Genomic DNA, 14,445 nt, shown 5'->3' with positions numbered 1-14,445 from the left:
GTAAAGTATAAACAAGTCAGTTTCAATCCAAAAAAAAATCATGAAAAACTCATGTCGACTTTTTGACATGTTGACATTTTAAATGTCGGTATTTTGACCTTGTCGGTATTTTAAATGTTGGCATTTTGAACATATCAGGATTTTGCCCGTCTGTCAATGGTTGTCGGGATTTTGATTGTCGGGATTTTGATTGCAGGTAAATTGACCACATCCCCGATACATAGCTCATAGTACTGATGTTTGGTACTGCAATATGGGTCAGTATTGTCGGATGCAGACTGTCAGTGATTGGCATTTGGCTGCAATTTAGGGGAGTCGTCGGACACTGTTTCCCAAAACGGAGGTATGTCGTCTCTGTTTAGCGGAGAGTGATGAGGCTAGGATCTCCATTGGAAGACGGAGATGTCCTGGTCTCTTGGTAGGAACTACCATGGATCACACAGCCAGCACGGATCACTAATGTAGACAGGAGGAGTCAACTTATATCAGACACCTCCTGCTGCATTACCATATCTGTGCACCTCTGCTGCTTCCAAAGAATCAGCAGCGATAGAACCTCCAACCAAAAAAATTAATCAACTGCACAAACATCAGTGTAGTGCCCACCTGTGAATCAGGCCCTCTGATTGGTTGCATTTTGTGAAGCCTGGCTCATAGAACATCACTGCCCAGGAAAATAATGATTGTTGGATGTGGACATTATTACTCAATTAAATGTCTGCATTATTATTAGTGCTATTATTTGATGTGGGCATTATTAGTAAGGCTATTTTCTGACCACCCTAACGTCTGCTTACGGTTAGGAATGAGTACCTACTGTTCTCCACGGTAACGCTCCACATGACAAGAAGCCAAGCATTCATCGGCAGCATGAGCTGCCGCCCTCCAGTGGTCTGCGCCCATAGGCAGCTGCCTAAAGCTGCCTAGTGGTGGCGCCAGCCCTGGTTCTAATTATTCAAAGCTTGGCCAAGTCATCTCATCAATACATTTAGCATTAAGTTTCAAACACAATTAGGTCCCAGATCACAAAAGTCCAGCCACCCCTGCCATAGATTCTGCGTAAAATGCCGCAATCTATGGGTTTACCCGTGTTTAAAATTCCAAGGGTGCATTTTAAACCTTTAGGTCTTTACGCGCTGCATATGCAGGACCTAGGCGGAGATTTATCAAAGCGTGGAGAAAGATAAAAGTACAAACCAAATCACCTCCTGTCATTTTCAAACACAGCCTGTAAAATGAATGACACTGATTGGTTAGTATTTCTCTCCAAGTTTTGACGCTCCTAATTGAATAGGTCCAACCTGACAACTAGCCGCAGAGTTTAATTGGATATGCCTATATAACTGAGAACATGGGTTTCCATACTTGTGTCTAACTATTGTTCAACAATGTTTCTGAACACATTACTTTTCACGTTATTTTTTTTAATGTCTACATATTTACAATAACATCTACATCAAGGCCCCCAAACTAAACAAGTGCCTTAAGTGTGCCCAGAATAACTAGGTGCCTGCAGAAGGTTGTAGATTAAAGGAAGTAAACAAAAATCTGGAAAAAGAACATATTTTATTTATTGAACAAATAAACTAAATTGTTTTAATCTTTAAATAAAGCCACTACTGTAAACCAACCAGAAACAAAAACAGATGAAACTCACTTAAAATCCTTTAGTAAACCAGAACAGTCTGAAGCTTTGATTTACTATACCCCAGGATAATACCAGTGTAACAGACTTTGATTTGATTTGGGATCAAGCTTAATTCAAGATCCATACCCAAGACAAATAGAACAGACTTTGATAATATCAGGTCATTAAAACCTTGGTGGTCCATTTTCCATTTTAAACATTTCCCAGGAACATCTAAAGAGTGTATGTGAAGAACCATAAAGATTACATTAATTCCGAAGTATATAACATCCAACTTTTATTCTGGCTTCAGATGAAAAATATAAAGCCAATATATAATTTTAGAGCAAATTTGCTATTTTGGATATTTTCCCTGTCTGAAAATCTTTAGGTTGCAAGCCAGTTTGTAAGCTGAAAACATTTTAATTGGCCCAAACATATGTTTTGTGGTACAGAGTGGATGGTTTTTATGGTTTACCCAAGGCAATCAGACTGATTGTTATCCTACAGATTTATGGCCTGATGCAGAGTTGAACATAAAATGAATATATTTGAACGCATTCAGAATTGCGTGCATCGCTGCGTTCAGTACGCCCCGATCCGTTTGCTTGGTTCTTAGTGTAATCATTATCAGTAAGCCCTTCGGCCAGCTCTACCCTTGCTGCATAACATCTGTCTGACAGTAGGAGTTATTAAACGTAAGTATGCTCCATTACAACGCAGTTACAACCCTTCAGCCGCAAGAGGGAATGCGAATAAGCTGAGTGTGCACTGCATCACCAGTACTTGCTTACACTTGGCTCTAGAGTATGTACAGAATGTAGGTCCACAAAAGATATGAGGGTGGTTCAGTAAGTAAGGTAACAAGACCTTTCACATGTGTAATGTTCTCTATTTCATTGCAATTTCCTGCCAGGCCAAAGCAGGTAGACCATAGCTTCTCCTCACAGCCATTAGACTGTGCCTCAAATCAGTCATACTGTCCCCAACATCAGCTGTAAGATGGCCGGGCTGGCGGAAACATGGTCAAACATCAAGGTGCGTAGTGTGATCACATTTATGTGACTAAAGGGCACATCAGCGCTGAAATTCATCCCCAACTTATCGTACAGTGATAACAGCATGTCACGGAAAAATGTATGGGTTTCCCCACACCACCCCCGCAATGGTCCGTCGCTGCTCCTGTCCGCCCCACAAACGCCTCTACCTGTCAATTAGGCAGAGGCATTCCCAGCCAATGCGATGCGATGGGAAATTTGCAATGTGACCTGAATACCTCCTATAGGCAGGGGCTGGCTGGCAACTTTCAGCCTGGGGGGCAGGCTCAAGCAAGTGGCCCAGCTTTTCACAGGGAATGCAATGCAAAAATGGCCCTGGAACACTTAAATTGCACTGGCCCGGGGGGCAGATGGCACCCTGCCCCCCTGCCCAGCCAGCAGCCCCTGCCTATAGGCCAGTCCATAGAAGCGATTCTCACAAACGTGTGTTGTAAATCGCATGTTAAGACTTTCCATGTCACATCAGTGTAAAATACAACCAGACTTGTTCCAGGAATCCTTTTTAATCCCGTAAACACAAGTGTTTAAATCAGTTACATTGTGTGAAAAGATCAATAAACGCATAAAACCCTGTTGCCATAACAGTATTTCATTGCCTGTATTGGTGCCCAGCTCCTGCCACGTATAAACAAGGGACAGAAAAACAGCCTTGTGACAAAGTGCAGAGACAAGAGATGTGCGCTGGGAGATGTATTGTGGTACTGCAGGCAGATGCAGCGACGTTCACTCAGCTTATAATTATAGTTCATATGTTGCCACCTGCTGGACCAACTGGTATCATCTTATGGACAGTTTCTTAAGCTTCATTATAGCAAGAAATAAACATAAATAACAATGATTATACTACAATTGTAGCAGTACAAAAAAAATATTTGGTTGCACGACTGGTAGCAGCACATAAATGCTAATCTCCAATGATTGCTTTATAATAGTGGCATCTGATAATCTATTGTTTTTCAGTATCCCCCAAAAAATACTTTCCCCAGCACCATGTACACTTGTACTTTCACTACCATAAGTGTTCCCCACACCTCTGATTGTTGGGCAGTGTTATTTTACGGTCTGTTTCATGTGACTGCATGTTATTTATTTACAGTACACTGCTACAGGACTCCCTCAATAGTAGTGTAATGCTTATCCATTCACAGTGAGTATTTCTAAAACACAAACAGAAACTGTATAAAAACAGCATCTACTTTAGCACAGACTCGAATACACTGAAATAATGGAAAACGTGCAGATTTAGGTATGAATGCACTACACAGCCTTTCACACAGGACAATGAACAGATGTCGATGTAAATTAGGAATGATAATATACAGTAGAAAACCATCCACATTAATTTCAAAAGATAAACATGATTGACTTTCAGTTGTCTAACACTAGTACTAGGCTACAAAATGATATGGGACACATTTTTACAATTGGTTCTGTTTTATCAAATTTCATATACCACTGTTACGCCAAAAGTGCAGTGTCATATGATCACAGCACAAAAAAAAAAAAAAAAAAAAGAGGTGACAGGACAGACTGCACTGTGCAGTGCAATGCCAACCAGCTGTGTTGCCACACTGCTTCATCAGCTCACCAAAGATTAAAACAAGTATTTTTTTTCCCACTTACCAAATTATCATAAGAACAGCAAGTCTAATAACCATGAATAAATATTATTTAAATAGTTATTTTTAGTCATTTATTTCACTGAAAGGAAGAATAAAATGATTTTTTTTTTTAAATGGAATCAATTATTTATATGGAGAGAACACACAAAAAAATGTGAATCTATATATTGAGTACTACAATGAATTTGCTGTATGTAATAATGAAATAATTATTTCATTATGAAGTGGGTCTACACTTATAGTACTACAAAAGCGTGCAATATATTTCATGGACCCCAATAGCCAGTGATTTATATAACACAAGATCGGCCTGCTCTAGGCTTCAAACAAGATCATTGTCTCATTAACATGCATTATTTACTATTGCTATACGAATATAATTTACTATATATAGATATCAAACCCCAGGAACAGGTGGAGCAGCTCTGGGCCCCCTATAGTTCTGGGCCAGGGGATACTGCACTAACCTGATACCCCTACCAGGTATGAGGGGACCCTCATGCAGCCTCCATTGTGGGCCCCATCCTTTCAGGCAGCTAGAAGACTCTGGCATAAGGTGCAGCAGTCATTTTCCAAGTGATTTGTGCCCACACTGCAGGACCTCCAGACGGTAACTATACTATACTATATGGGTGCAGTGTGTGCGGTGTAGGCCCCCCAGACCTAGGGAACCGTGTGCACCGCACATACTGCACCTATTATAGAAACGTCCATGACCCTTACTATACACTTGTTACTAAGGAAAAGCATATCTTGTATACACAAAAATAACAAAAGCAAATATTTGCCACGGAGAAAAATAAAAACACATTTTCTGGTGTTGTACATGTTTAAATCATATATACTAAAGTGTATTTTTTTTTTATTAACCTATATGCAGTAAATACATCAAAGCTGTAACATACAAAGTTAATTTTAATAACCTGTTCCCTGCCCTAGCTGGAGCCCCAGGTAATGGTCTGAGATGACCAATCACAAGCTGCAATCATGAGGTTGTGGCCTTTGATCGTCCCTCCCACTCTCGCATACCCCAACTGCCAGCATTTTAAGTAATTTTCTGACTCCTATATATTACATGGAGATATAACAGCTTCCACTCTTCTTAGAAGGCTTTCCACATGATTTTGGAGTGTTTCTGAGGGAATTTAAGACTATTAATTCTGGCGAGCATCTATGAGGTCAGGCACTGATGTTGGACGAATGGGCCTGGCTTAGAATCGCCGTTCTAATTCATCCCAAAGGTGCTCAATGGGGTTGAGGTCAGGACTCTGTGCGGACCAGTCAAGTTCTTCCATACTGAACTCATCAAATCAGGTCTTTATTAGTCCTTGCTTTGTGCACTGGGCTAGTGTCATGTTGGATTAGAAAAGGGACTTCCCCAAACTTTTGCTATAAAGTTGGAAGCATAGCATTGTCCAAAATATCTTGGTATGCTGAAGCAGTAAGATTGCTCTTCACTGGAGATAAGGGGCCTAGCACAAACTCTGAAAAACTACACAACTGGCATAATGCAGTCAGGCAGGTAACATTCTCCCAGCATCAGCCAAACCCAGACTTGCCCATCTGACTGCCAAATAGAAAAAAGTGTGATTTGTCACTCCACAGAACACGTTTCCACTGCTCCCCAGTCCAGTGTCTTGGCATTGGACTTGTGGTGATGTGAGGCTTGCATGCATTCCATTACATTCCTGCCACACAGTTTTTGTGCTTACAGTATTGCCAGTGGAAGTTCGGAACTCTAGCTATGGAATCAGCAGAGCACTGGCAACTTTTATTCACCATGCGCCTTAGCAGTCATTGACCTCACTCTGTGATTTTATGTGGTCTTATGCTTCAAGTTGCTGTTCCTAAATGCTTCCACTTTCTAATAATATCACTTACAGTTGACTGTGGAATATCCAGCAGGGATGAAATTTCACAAACCATCTTATCGCAAAGGTGACATCCTATCACAGTACCACGGTTGAAGTCATTGAGCTCTTCAGAATGACAAATGTTACTTTGTATCACAAATGTGTGTGTGTGTGTGTGTGTGTGTGTGTGTGTGTGTGTGTGTGTGTGTAATATATCCCATCTAGTATATATATACTAGCTGGGATAGTTGGCATTGTCTTGGTTGAATAATGGACCTTAAAGTACATCTGCAGCCTATTCAGTTTTTTTTTCCATTGACCCTGGAAAGGACATCACTGTTTGCTAACATGTTTTCAGCCGTGAAAAGGACCTCAATACCCTAGATGCTGCATGTCTAGCAGCATCAGCAGATTGGAGAGCTAGCCTTGCATTCGGTGATTCACTGTCTCTCAAGTGGCTGCTTGGCTCTCTTATTGAGCTGCCAAGTGTGCTTGCACTTTCTCAGAAGTCTCTTGACGTCTTGCCACCCTTACTTATAGCAGCTGAGGAACAGCGAACCAGACTGGATCGTTTTTGTGGTGGCACAGCTTTTCTGAAAATGAGTCTGTGGTTATGCTTTAACAGTGAATGGTTCTGAAAAGGACCACACTTTTGAAGGTGGAGGTGTGAAGAGAAGCAAACTTAAATTGAATAATGTATACCAATTGGGGAAAGCTTTGAGAAGGAACACAGAAATAATTCACACCTGGATAAAAATGCTAATTAGGAGTAAATGACAGACCAGGTAGGCGTATTCTTTATTTGGAATGTGGTATATCAGTTAATTAATAGCGATGGCTGAGAGCACCAGCATTTGAGCGCTCCTTCAGAAGGTCCCAACCACCTACCTCACATATTTTTCCTCGCACCCTTCAGAGGGTAGCACTAAAATCAGTGATGTCGCTGTAACTTAACAATCAGTGATATGAGCTGTCACCTAACCAATAACTGAATTTCCCAAATGTCATGTTGGGTGATACAGTAGATTACCCCCCACACACACTACTGTTATTCCATGTAATTAAATAATGCCTTTGTATATTCTGCCTTTTGTACTAATAAGGCATGTACTACAGCGTATTAAGTGGCATCAATCTTCTGTTAAAGTTGTACTTTTGAATGAAGCCTTGTGTAAACAGTGCTATAAAACAATGTATCACAGCAAGACTGGCACACATTATATTGACATCCATCACATGAAAAGTGATATTGGCTATACTCCAGTCAATATGTAAGTGTAAAAAAAGCGGTGTTGGCTTTGGGTGTGTTGTTAAAGACATGGATCTGTTTCAGAGATTACGGAACGAGTTTATAGGGCAGTTCCGTCCGTGCCATTAAACATTTCACTAATATGGTCCTAAAGCAGAATGTCCAAACACTATAATTATACTTTATATTCTTATACACACACTACTAACATACAGTAGTAAATATACACAATTCATATTATATACAGTAACATTGAAATTTCAAACAATAAGCATATAATATTTTTCACTACATTCATATACAGGTTGGGGGGTGGGGGGGATTCAATTACCCATGGTACCGTGGGTAATTGAATTTTTCAATTACCGTGGGTGAAAAACGAGGCTATTTAACTGGATTCTCTATTTCACCCAATAGCCTTGTCATCGTCCATTAAAGTTGAGTATTAATGGGCATTAACACAGAGAATCCATGAAAAATTCACGGATTGGGTTGTTGACAGGGTCACTGCACCCATTTACCTGCTAGTTATCTGGGATTTTTTTTAAACCTAGCTAAGGCAGTTGAAAAAAATCCCTGATAATTCCTGGCTTCGGGGCTAATTGGATAGCCCCGGGTAATCAATTAGCCCACGGTAATCTACTGAGGCTAATTGAATTCCGCCTTGTGTATGTTTCACAATAGAATTACTTTTGTACACATTTCATATGGTGCCACACAGATACAAAGTGATTTAGCACATGCAGAATTGTCAGATCTGGGTCCCTTACCTTGTTCATTCAGATTATTCCCGATTTGGCAAAATGAATGTCACCAGCAATCTATCTGTCCTGCAAAAAAACAAAGCCAAAGTTTAGCTGCTATGCAAGGCAAAACTACAGGGGACACAAACCCACATTATTGTTTCTCTGACAGTGCCAATACTTGTGATCTTGCATAGGAATTATTGTGGCATTAGACCCTTGAAGCCACAATGTAGCAATCTTTGGAGTGAAACTCTGGAGTAACTTCCACAACATTAACTCGCCATCAATTTAGATTTTCTCATTCAATGGTATGTAAACAAACACAACTACCTGAATATAATTTTTGATGTTTGAGAGGCTTACGTTTGCAGTGGTATATCTTTTAGAATTTATTTTATATTTTTCAGTGGTAACTGTATGCTTGTTAGGGAAAGGAGATAGTTTCAAAATTGTGTAAAAAGAAAACCGTCGGGTCACTGTTGCAAAGAATAAATCACAACAGTTGCTACAACACAAAATCATCCCTACACATCAGAGCTGAAGCAAAGCTAGCGCCACGCCAGTTGATGTGACATTTTTTGCACTGCACATGCTCAGTAAGCAAATGGACACAAATGCGTGACTGCAGACGGGAAGCATTATGAACCCAGCAAGTCATACAACTGGAGTGGCGGTGCAGAGGTGGGAAGTGCATTCTCATGTAAGCCATGCTTCGTAATTACATGTTTGCGCACACGCATCTTCTTCAGACCAGTAATTATGCACTGGCACACCTATAGGTGGCGTATCTTTTACATTATAGGGCAGCTGTAAATACACGCTGATGATGAGGGCTTGTGGCATACTAGGTGCATAAGCTGTCAGATACAGTATGTATGGGACTGCAGATGTACAGAAATAAGAATTTTTTACCGTTGTTATTTGCTCTCATTTTGCTATCAACTTACTTTTTTCAGGCTCTCAGTACATTTGTGTAACTGTATGTATTGCTGACAGGTCTACAGTATAAATGTATTACCATGTGTGAACAGGACTGCAGTAGGTAAATACGGTCGTTACATAAAGGATAAAGCGCAGAAGCGCTTTAAGAGAGGTGGGGATACACGTGTGTTTGCTTCAATCGGGCCCCCTCCTCTCCGGTGATGCAGGAGACTCTGGCATTGGGTCTGCGCAGATGCAGATCTCCGGGAACATGGCACCTGCACTGTGTTCCCAGGGACATCTCTATTGCGCCTGCGCAAAGCACCAAAAAATGGCCGCTGTGGCCATTTTCACAGTGATTTCTGCAGCTATGCAGCCAATGCCAGGCTAACGGAGAGGTGAGTATAATTAAATGTGTTCAGGGTGTGCGGTGTGGGGGCTACCTATTACAGATACGCAAGTGATAAAGCGGAAGAACAATATACAGTATATTGACTTGGCCCTAAAAACTCCACTACACAAGTGACAGATACATGTTAAGATATCTATAGAAGTTATAGCAGCCAGGCTGCGAAGGCAGGTGCCGAGCCACCTTTTCACAGGTGGAAGCGGCCGCGTGTTGTGTCACGAGGCCACCCTGAACCCTCCCCAGTTTCCGTCGACACCCCACAACATTGCGTTCCCACCCCAGACCGCCCCGCAAACCAGGGATGTGCGGTGAGCTAAATGGCTCAGGAGCCACTGGCTAGCACCAGAGCCAGATTTACAAGCAATATATGAGCCAAAGAGTACATCTGGGCATTATACACAGGTGCAGTAGTATAAACTCCTGGAAATTTGGTTAGTTTTAATCAGAGATGAGCGTAAAAGTTAGGCAGATGAGGCACTGCCTCACCTGCCATAGACTTTTTACTCCAGAGTTTTGGCTATAAAAATTATTAGAATAATGCAAATAACATATTTCAAACATATTCTTTGTATTTTTCATATACTTTACACAGCCAAAACTCTGGCACAAACGTTAGTATGACAGGAAAGGCTCAGCCTCACCCCACCGCACGTCACTGCCGCAAACGTCTCTGTCTGTCAATCAGGCAGAGACGATCGCATCTCACTGTGTGCGTAGGCGCAGTACGGCTGCTGTGCGTGCGCACTGGGCATTAATAGTTCAGTATGCGATTACATCATACTGAATAAGGCCCATTGTGTACTGAGAATGTCTACATGTTCACAATGTTGACATGTCAAATGTGATATCCCAAGATTCTCAGAATTATAATACTTTATTTATAGGTCATCACAAGTGGTCCGCAGCGCCATACATACGTCAAAGAGTAGGACATTATAGGGTAAACAGAACATTACATTGATGTAAGCAAAACATAAACAGAACATAAATAATGATAATTAGCACCACTATTCAGTATACAATACAGTTGGTATGTAATGTGAGCGAGGGAGTTATGGGCATAAGGTGGAACCTGTCTCCCATCGCAACGGTACTATTAGGGGACTGCAGCCGCTGGTAAAGAGGGCTGCGAGAACAGGAGGGAAGAGAAACCCGCTCCAAGAAGCTTACAATCTACAGGGGGGAATGTTGACATTACGGCTGTGGGACAGAGAGGGTTAGGCATAAGCGGGAGGTTACCATTAGGCTATGGATGTGTGGGAGGGTGATAGGGCTAGGCACTAGCTGGTGGGTTAGGGGGAAGAGAGGATGCTGCCGCCATTTGAAGCAGGTAAGTCACCGCTAAACTAAAAGGAACTGTTTGTCTATTGTGCTGATGTTTCAGAAGTCTTCACATTATGGGGTCCGACCTGGGCTATTCAATGACATCTCAATTCGACTTTTAAAAAAGTCGAATTGAGATGCAGGAGGGGAGACGGGGGAGAGCAGCGGGCAGATGGAGGAGAGCAGCGCTACAGGTCTCGCTTGCTGGAGCCGGGTGGACGGCTCTCCCCTTCTCCGGCGCTGCTCTCCCCATCTCACTTCGACTTTGTTTAAAGTCGAATTGAGATGGTAGTCGGTTTTGTCCTCGTTTTCGACAAAAGCACGTGGATCTGCAGCTATTCCGCCAATCCACGTGCTTTTCGACAAGTCAAATTCCTCGAACCCCTTCCGACCTAAAAAAAGTCGAAAACTGCCGTCTTTTCGACAGACGGCAGCTTTCGACTTCAATTGAATATACCCCTATGACTGTTGATGTGCATGCCGACCACACAGACAGACATTCTCATGTCGACATTATGGGGGCGATTCAAATGTTTTTAGTGCGCTCCGTTGCCTGTGACTTTACACGGGGCAATACAAAATAGTTTTTCTGCCACTGATCGCCAATTCCGTTTTGCGCTGATTGCGAAATAGACAGGTTTTAGCTGCGTAAAGTCTAAACTATTGGGCGCAACAGGGAAAATGTGCGAAAAGCCAGACTTTCTGCACATTTCCATCTGCCCCTTCAGAAAGGGGCGGACAGAAATAATAGGCGCCCGCGGTAATTACCCGAACTGAGCAACATTTGAATTGCACAGTTAGATGCAGGGCCACCAAAAAACAATTGTATTACCCCTTATGAATGATGAGTAAGTATACTACACCCATAGTGAATATATGATTTACTAAATAAAGATAGATAGATAGATAGATAGATAGATAGATAGATAGATAGATAGATAGATGCAAGTAATAATACAAATAAGTATATCACTTATGTCTTGCATACGCATTGCCGTGCTAAATATAAAGCATCATATATGCATTTCAAGCTTGCAATGACTACGTGTGTAAAAAGTTTGACACAGTTTCTTAAACAGAAAGTCAACATTTATATAGAAACTAGGTCGTAAGGGGCTACGCCCCACTAAACTTGACAGAAAAGTGAAGGTGTACAATAGTAGATGGTGAAGTTGTGGTGGAATGGTTGGTTTGTTTGTGAGTAGATGTAGTATGACAAAAGGGAATGTGATGGTGAATGTTGGTGATGGGGTGTTGTGATTGGGTGTGTGTAGGGTGTGCTAAGTAGTGGATTTTGTTGACTGGTGGTAGGGTGTGTGAAGTAGAAAGTGTGGAGTGTGCATAGAAATATGTCTGTAGTGCATGTGTGTGTTTGTAGGGTAGAGGGGTAGTGTTGTAGGGTAGTAATAATCATTGTTGAGGGTCATAGGGGAGGCGGTCAAGATCCCGCTGGACGGGATGCCGGGGTTGAAATACCGACGCCGGAATCCCGACCAGCACAATAAAGTCATATTCTCCCTCCGTAGGTGTCCACGACACCCATAGAGGGAGAATATAATAGTGGGCCGAGCATAGCGAGGCACCGTGCCCGCAGCGTGGCGAGCGAAGCGAGGCCGCAAGGGGCCGTGTTCCGCTCGCCACCCCTGTCGGGATTGTGTGGTCGGGATTCCGGCCTCGGTATTTCGACCGCCGGGATCCCGTCCAGCGGGATTTAGTACTGATCCCGGTCATAGTGTGTATGTGGTAGGTGTTGATTGTATTGCATGGTGGATTGTGGTGGGGGGTGAAGGAACAATGTGTGGAGTGTAGTTTGTTGTGCAAGGGGTACATGGATTGTGGTTGGTGTATAAAATGTGGTGTGTTTGGGGTCGTCAGGTGAGTGAGTGTGGATGTGGTGTGGTGAGTGTATAAATTGGTGTAGGGGTGAGGGCTGGGTGAGGTCATAGGAGGTGTGGTAGTTGTAGGAGGTGTATGTGTGTGTTATAGGATGAGTTTGTTGGAAGGTGGCATGGCTGTGTGTGTTATGTTTTGGGAGCTTTGTGTAGGGTATTGTGGTGTGTGGTGTGTGTGTGGAAGTGTGAGGGGGTGGGGGGGAACATGAATTGGCATGTTATTGCTTGTGTGTGGGACGGGTCCATTGTGTGCAGATTGTTGTGTTAATGGGTTGACAGGATGCATGGGCAGTATAGACAGGGAGGTGGGTGTGTAGTAGGTGTAGTGTGGTGGTGTGCAGGATTGTGGAGGGTCTGGAAGGTACTGTAGGTGTTGCCGTGTAATTGTAGAGGGGTAAGTGGTTGTGTGTGTGGTTAATATAACAGTGTTGGGTAGTGATGTATGGTGTTTGCGTAATACAACCACCGTCCCCACCATGCCGGCACAGAGAAGGGTAAGAGAGTGGTATGCAAATCCCCCCACCATGTGTTGGTTGGTTGGCAGGTGTGGTGCGGACACACAGTGATGTAATGACGGTGTCCACAGTTAAGGTTCCAGGGCTCCCCACTACCCCAGCACAAAGTGTATGGTAGAGGGGACTCCGTTCCACACTGTACCGGGAGGCTCCATCAGCACAATGTCGTGACCCTGTGCACGTCCACATGACCGTCACCGGCAGCTGTCTGGGTGGGGGAGAGTGGGCTGTTGGCACTGTTGTCCCGAGTGGCTGGTTTTAAAGAAATGTGTCTGAGGCACAGATGGGCAGGACCCCCCCCCCCCCCCCATAATATAAGACATCCCGCTCCCCCAATATCAGTAATCCTCCCCCCCTTTATAAACCATTCCACTTCCCCCCCTTCCAGCACAATAGCAGCTATCAAGTTATTCCCCCACCATTATCAGCCTTACTCCCAAGGTGGGGAAGGGGGGGGGGGGGGGGGGGGTGCGCTACTGCTGGCTCCTATACTGATGGTGGTGGGTGCGGGGGGTGGTTTTGTGCTGGGTGATGGTGGAGTGGCGACAGGGCTGGCGGGCGCAGGCAGACCGGTGCGGGTTAGGGAGGTGACGGAGGCGCAGCTGGCGTGGTAGTGAGGGAGGATTACGGTCTGGTGTGTCGCGCCTCCGTGAGACAGGGTGTGCAGCGGTAGTGGGAAGGGGGGGAGACTTCTGTGCGTTGCTGTCGGCCGGCGGAAGAGAGCTACGGGGTGACGGGGCTGGTGAAGGGCAGAGGGAGCTGCTGTCGTAGGCTGCCTGTCGGCTGTCGTTCGCCTCCGTGAATGGGAGCTAGAATGGTAGTGAGGGAGTCTGACAGGGGTGTATCTAGGGGTCCGATCGTCCCTGGCAAAGTGAGGGGCTGGCGCCCCCCCTTACACACATTTGGAATAAGGTGTGAGTATTGGAAATGGGGCATGGTCTTGTGGGGGAAGGGTGTGGTCACAATAGTACTTCCAATTCAAATTATGCCACACAGTAGTGTCCCTTATTCGCATTACACCGCACAGTAGTGTCTCGTATTCACGTTACACCATCCCTCTCCCCTAACCCACCTTTCCCACAGCCTGACCTTAACCTGCCCCCCCCCCCCCCCCAAAAGCCTCTTCAGTGGTGCCTAACCCTAACCCACCCTTCCTAATCTCCCTCCCTGCAGCCTAACCCTAACCCTCCCACCCTCGCAGCCTAACCCTAACCCTCCTACGTGGCTTGC

At 43.9% G+C, this 14,445-nt stretch overlaps 1 protein-coding gene across 2 annotated transcripts in view; it reads right to left on the bottom strand.

Moving 5' to 3' along the window:
* Nucleotides 1-14,445, bottom strand: part of MAPRE2 (microtubule associated protein RP/EB family member 2) — a 495,635-nt gene that overhangs the window by 367,566 nt on the left and 113,624 nt on the right. For both annotated transcript variants that reach the window (XM_063923682.1, XM_063923681.1), the window contains exon 2: nt 8,180-8,239. The gene's annotated coding sequence lies outside the window, so the exon portion shown is untranslated. The remainder of the gene's footprint in view (nt 1-8,179; nt 8,240-14,445) is intronic.

The sequence above is a fragment of the Pseudophryne corroboree genome, chromosome 5, assembly GCF_028390025.1.
Source record: "Pseudophryne corroboree isolate aPseCor3 chromosome 5, aPseCor3.hap2, whole genome shotgun sequence".
Classification (NCBI taxonomy): Eukaryota; Metazoa; Chordata; class Amphibia; order Anura; family Myobatrachidae; genus Pseudophryne; species Pseudophryne corroboree.
This window is presented reverse-complemented; position numbering and strand designations above follow the sequence as displayed.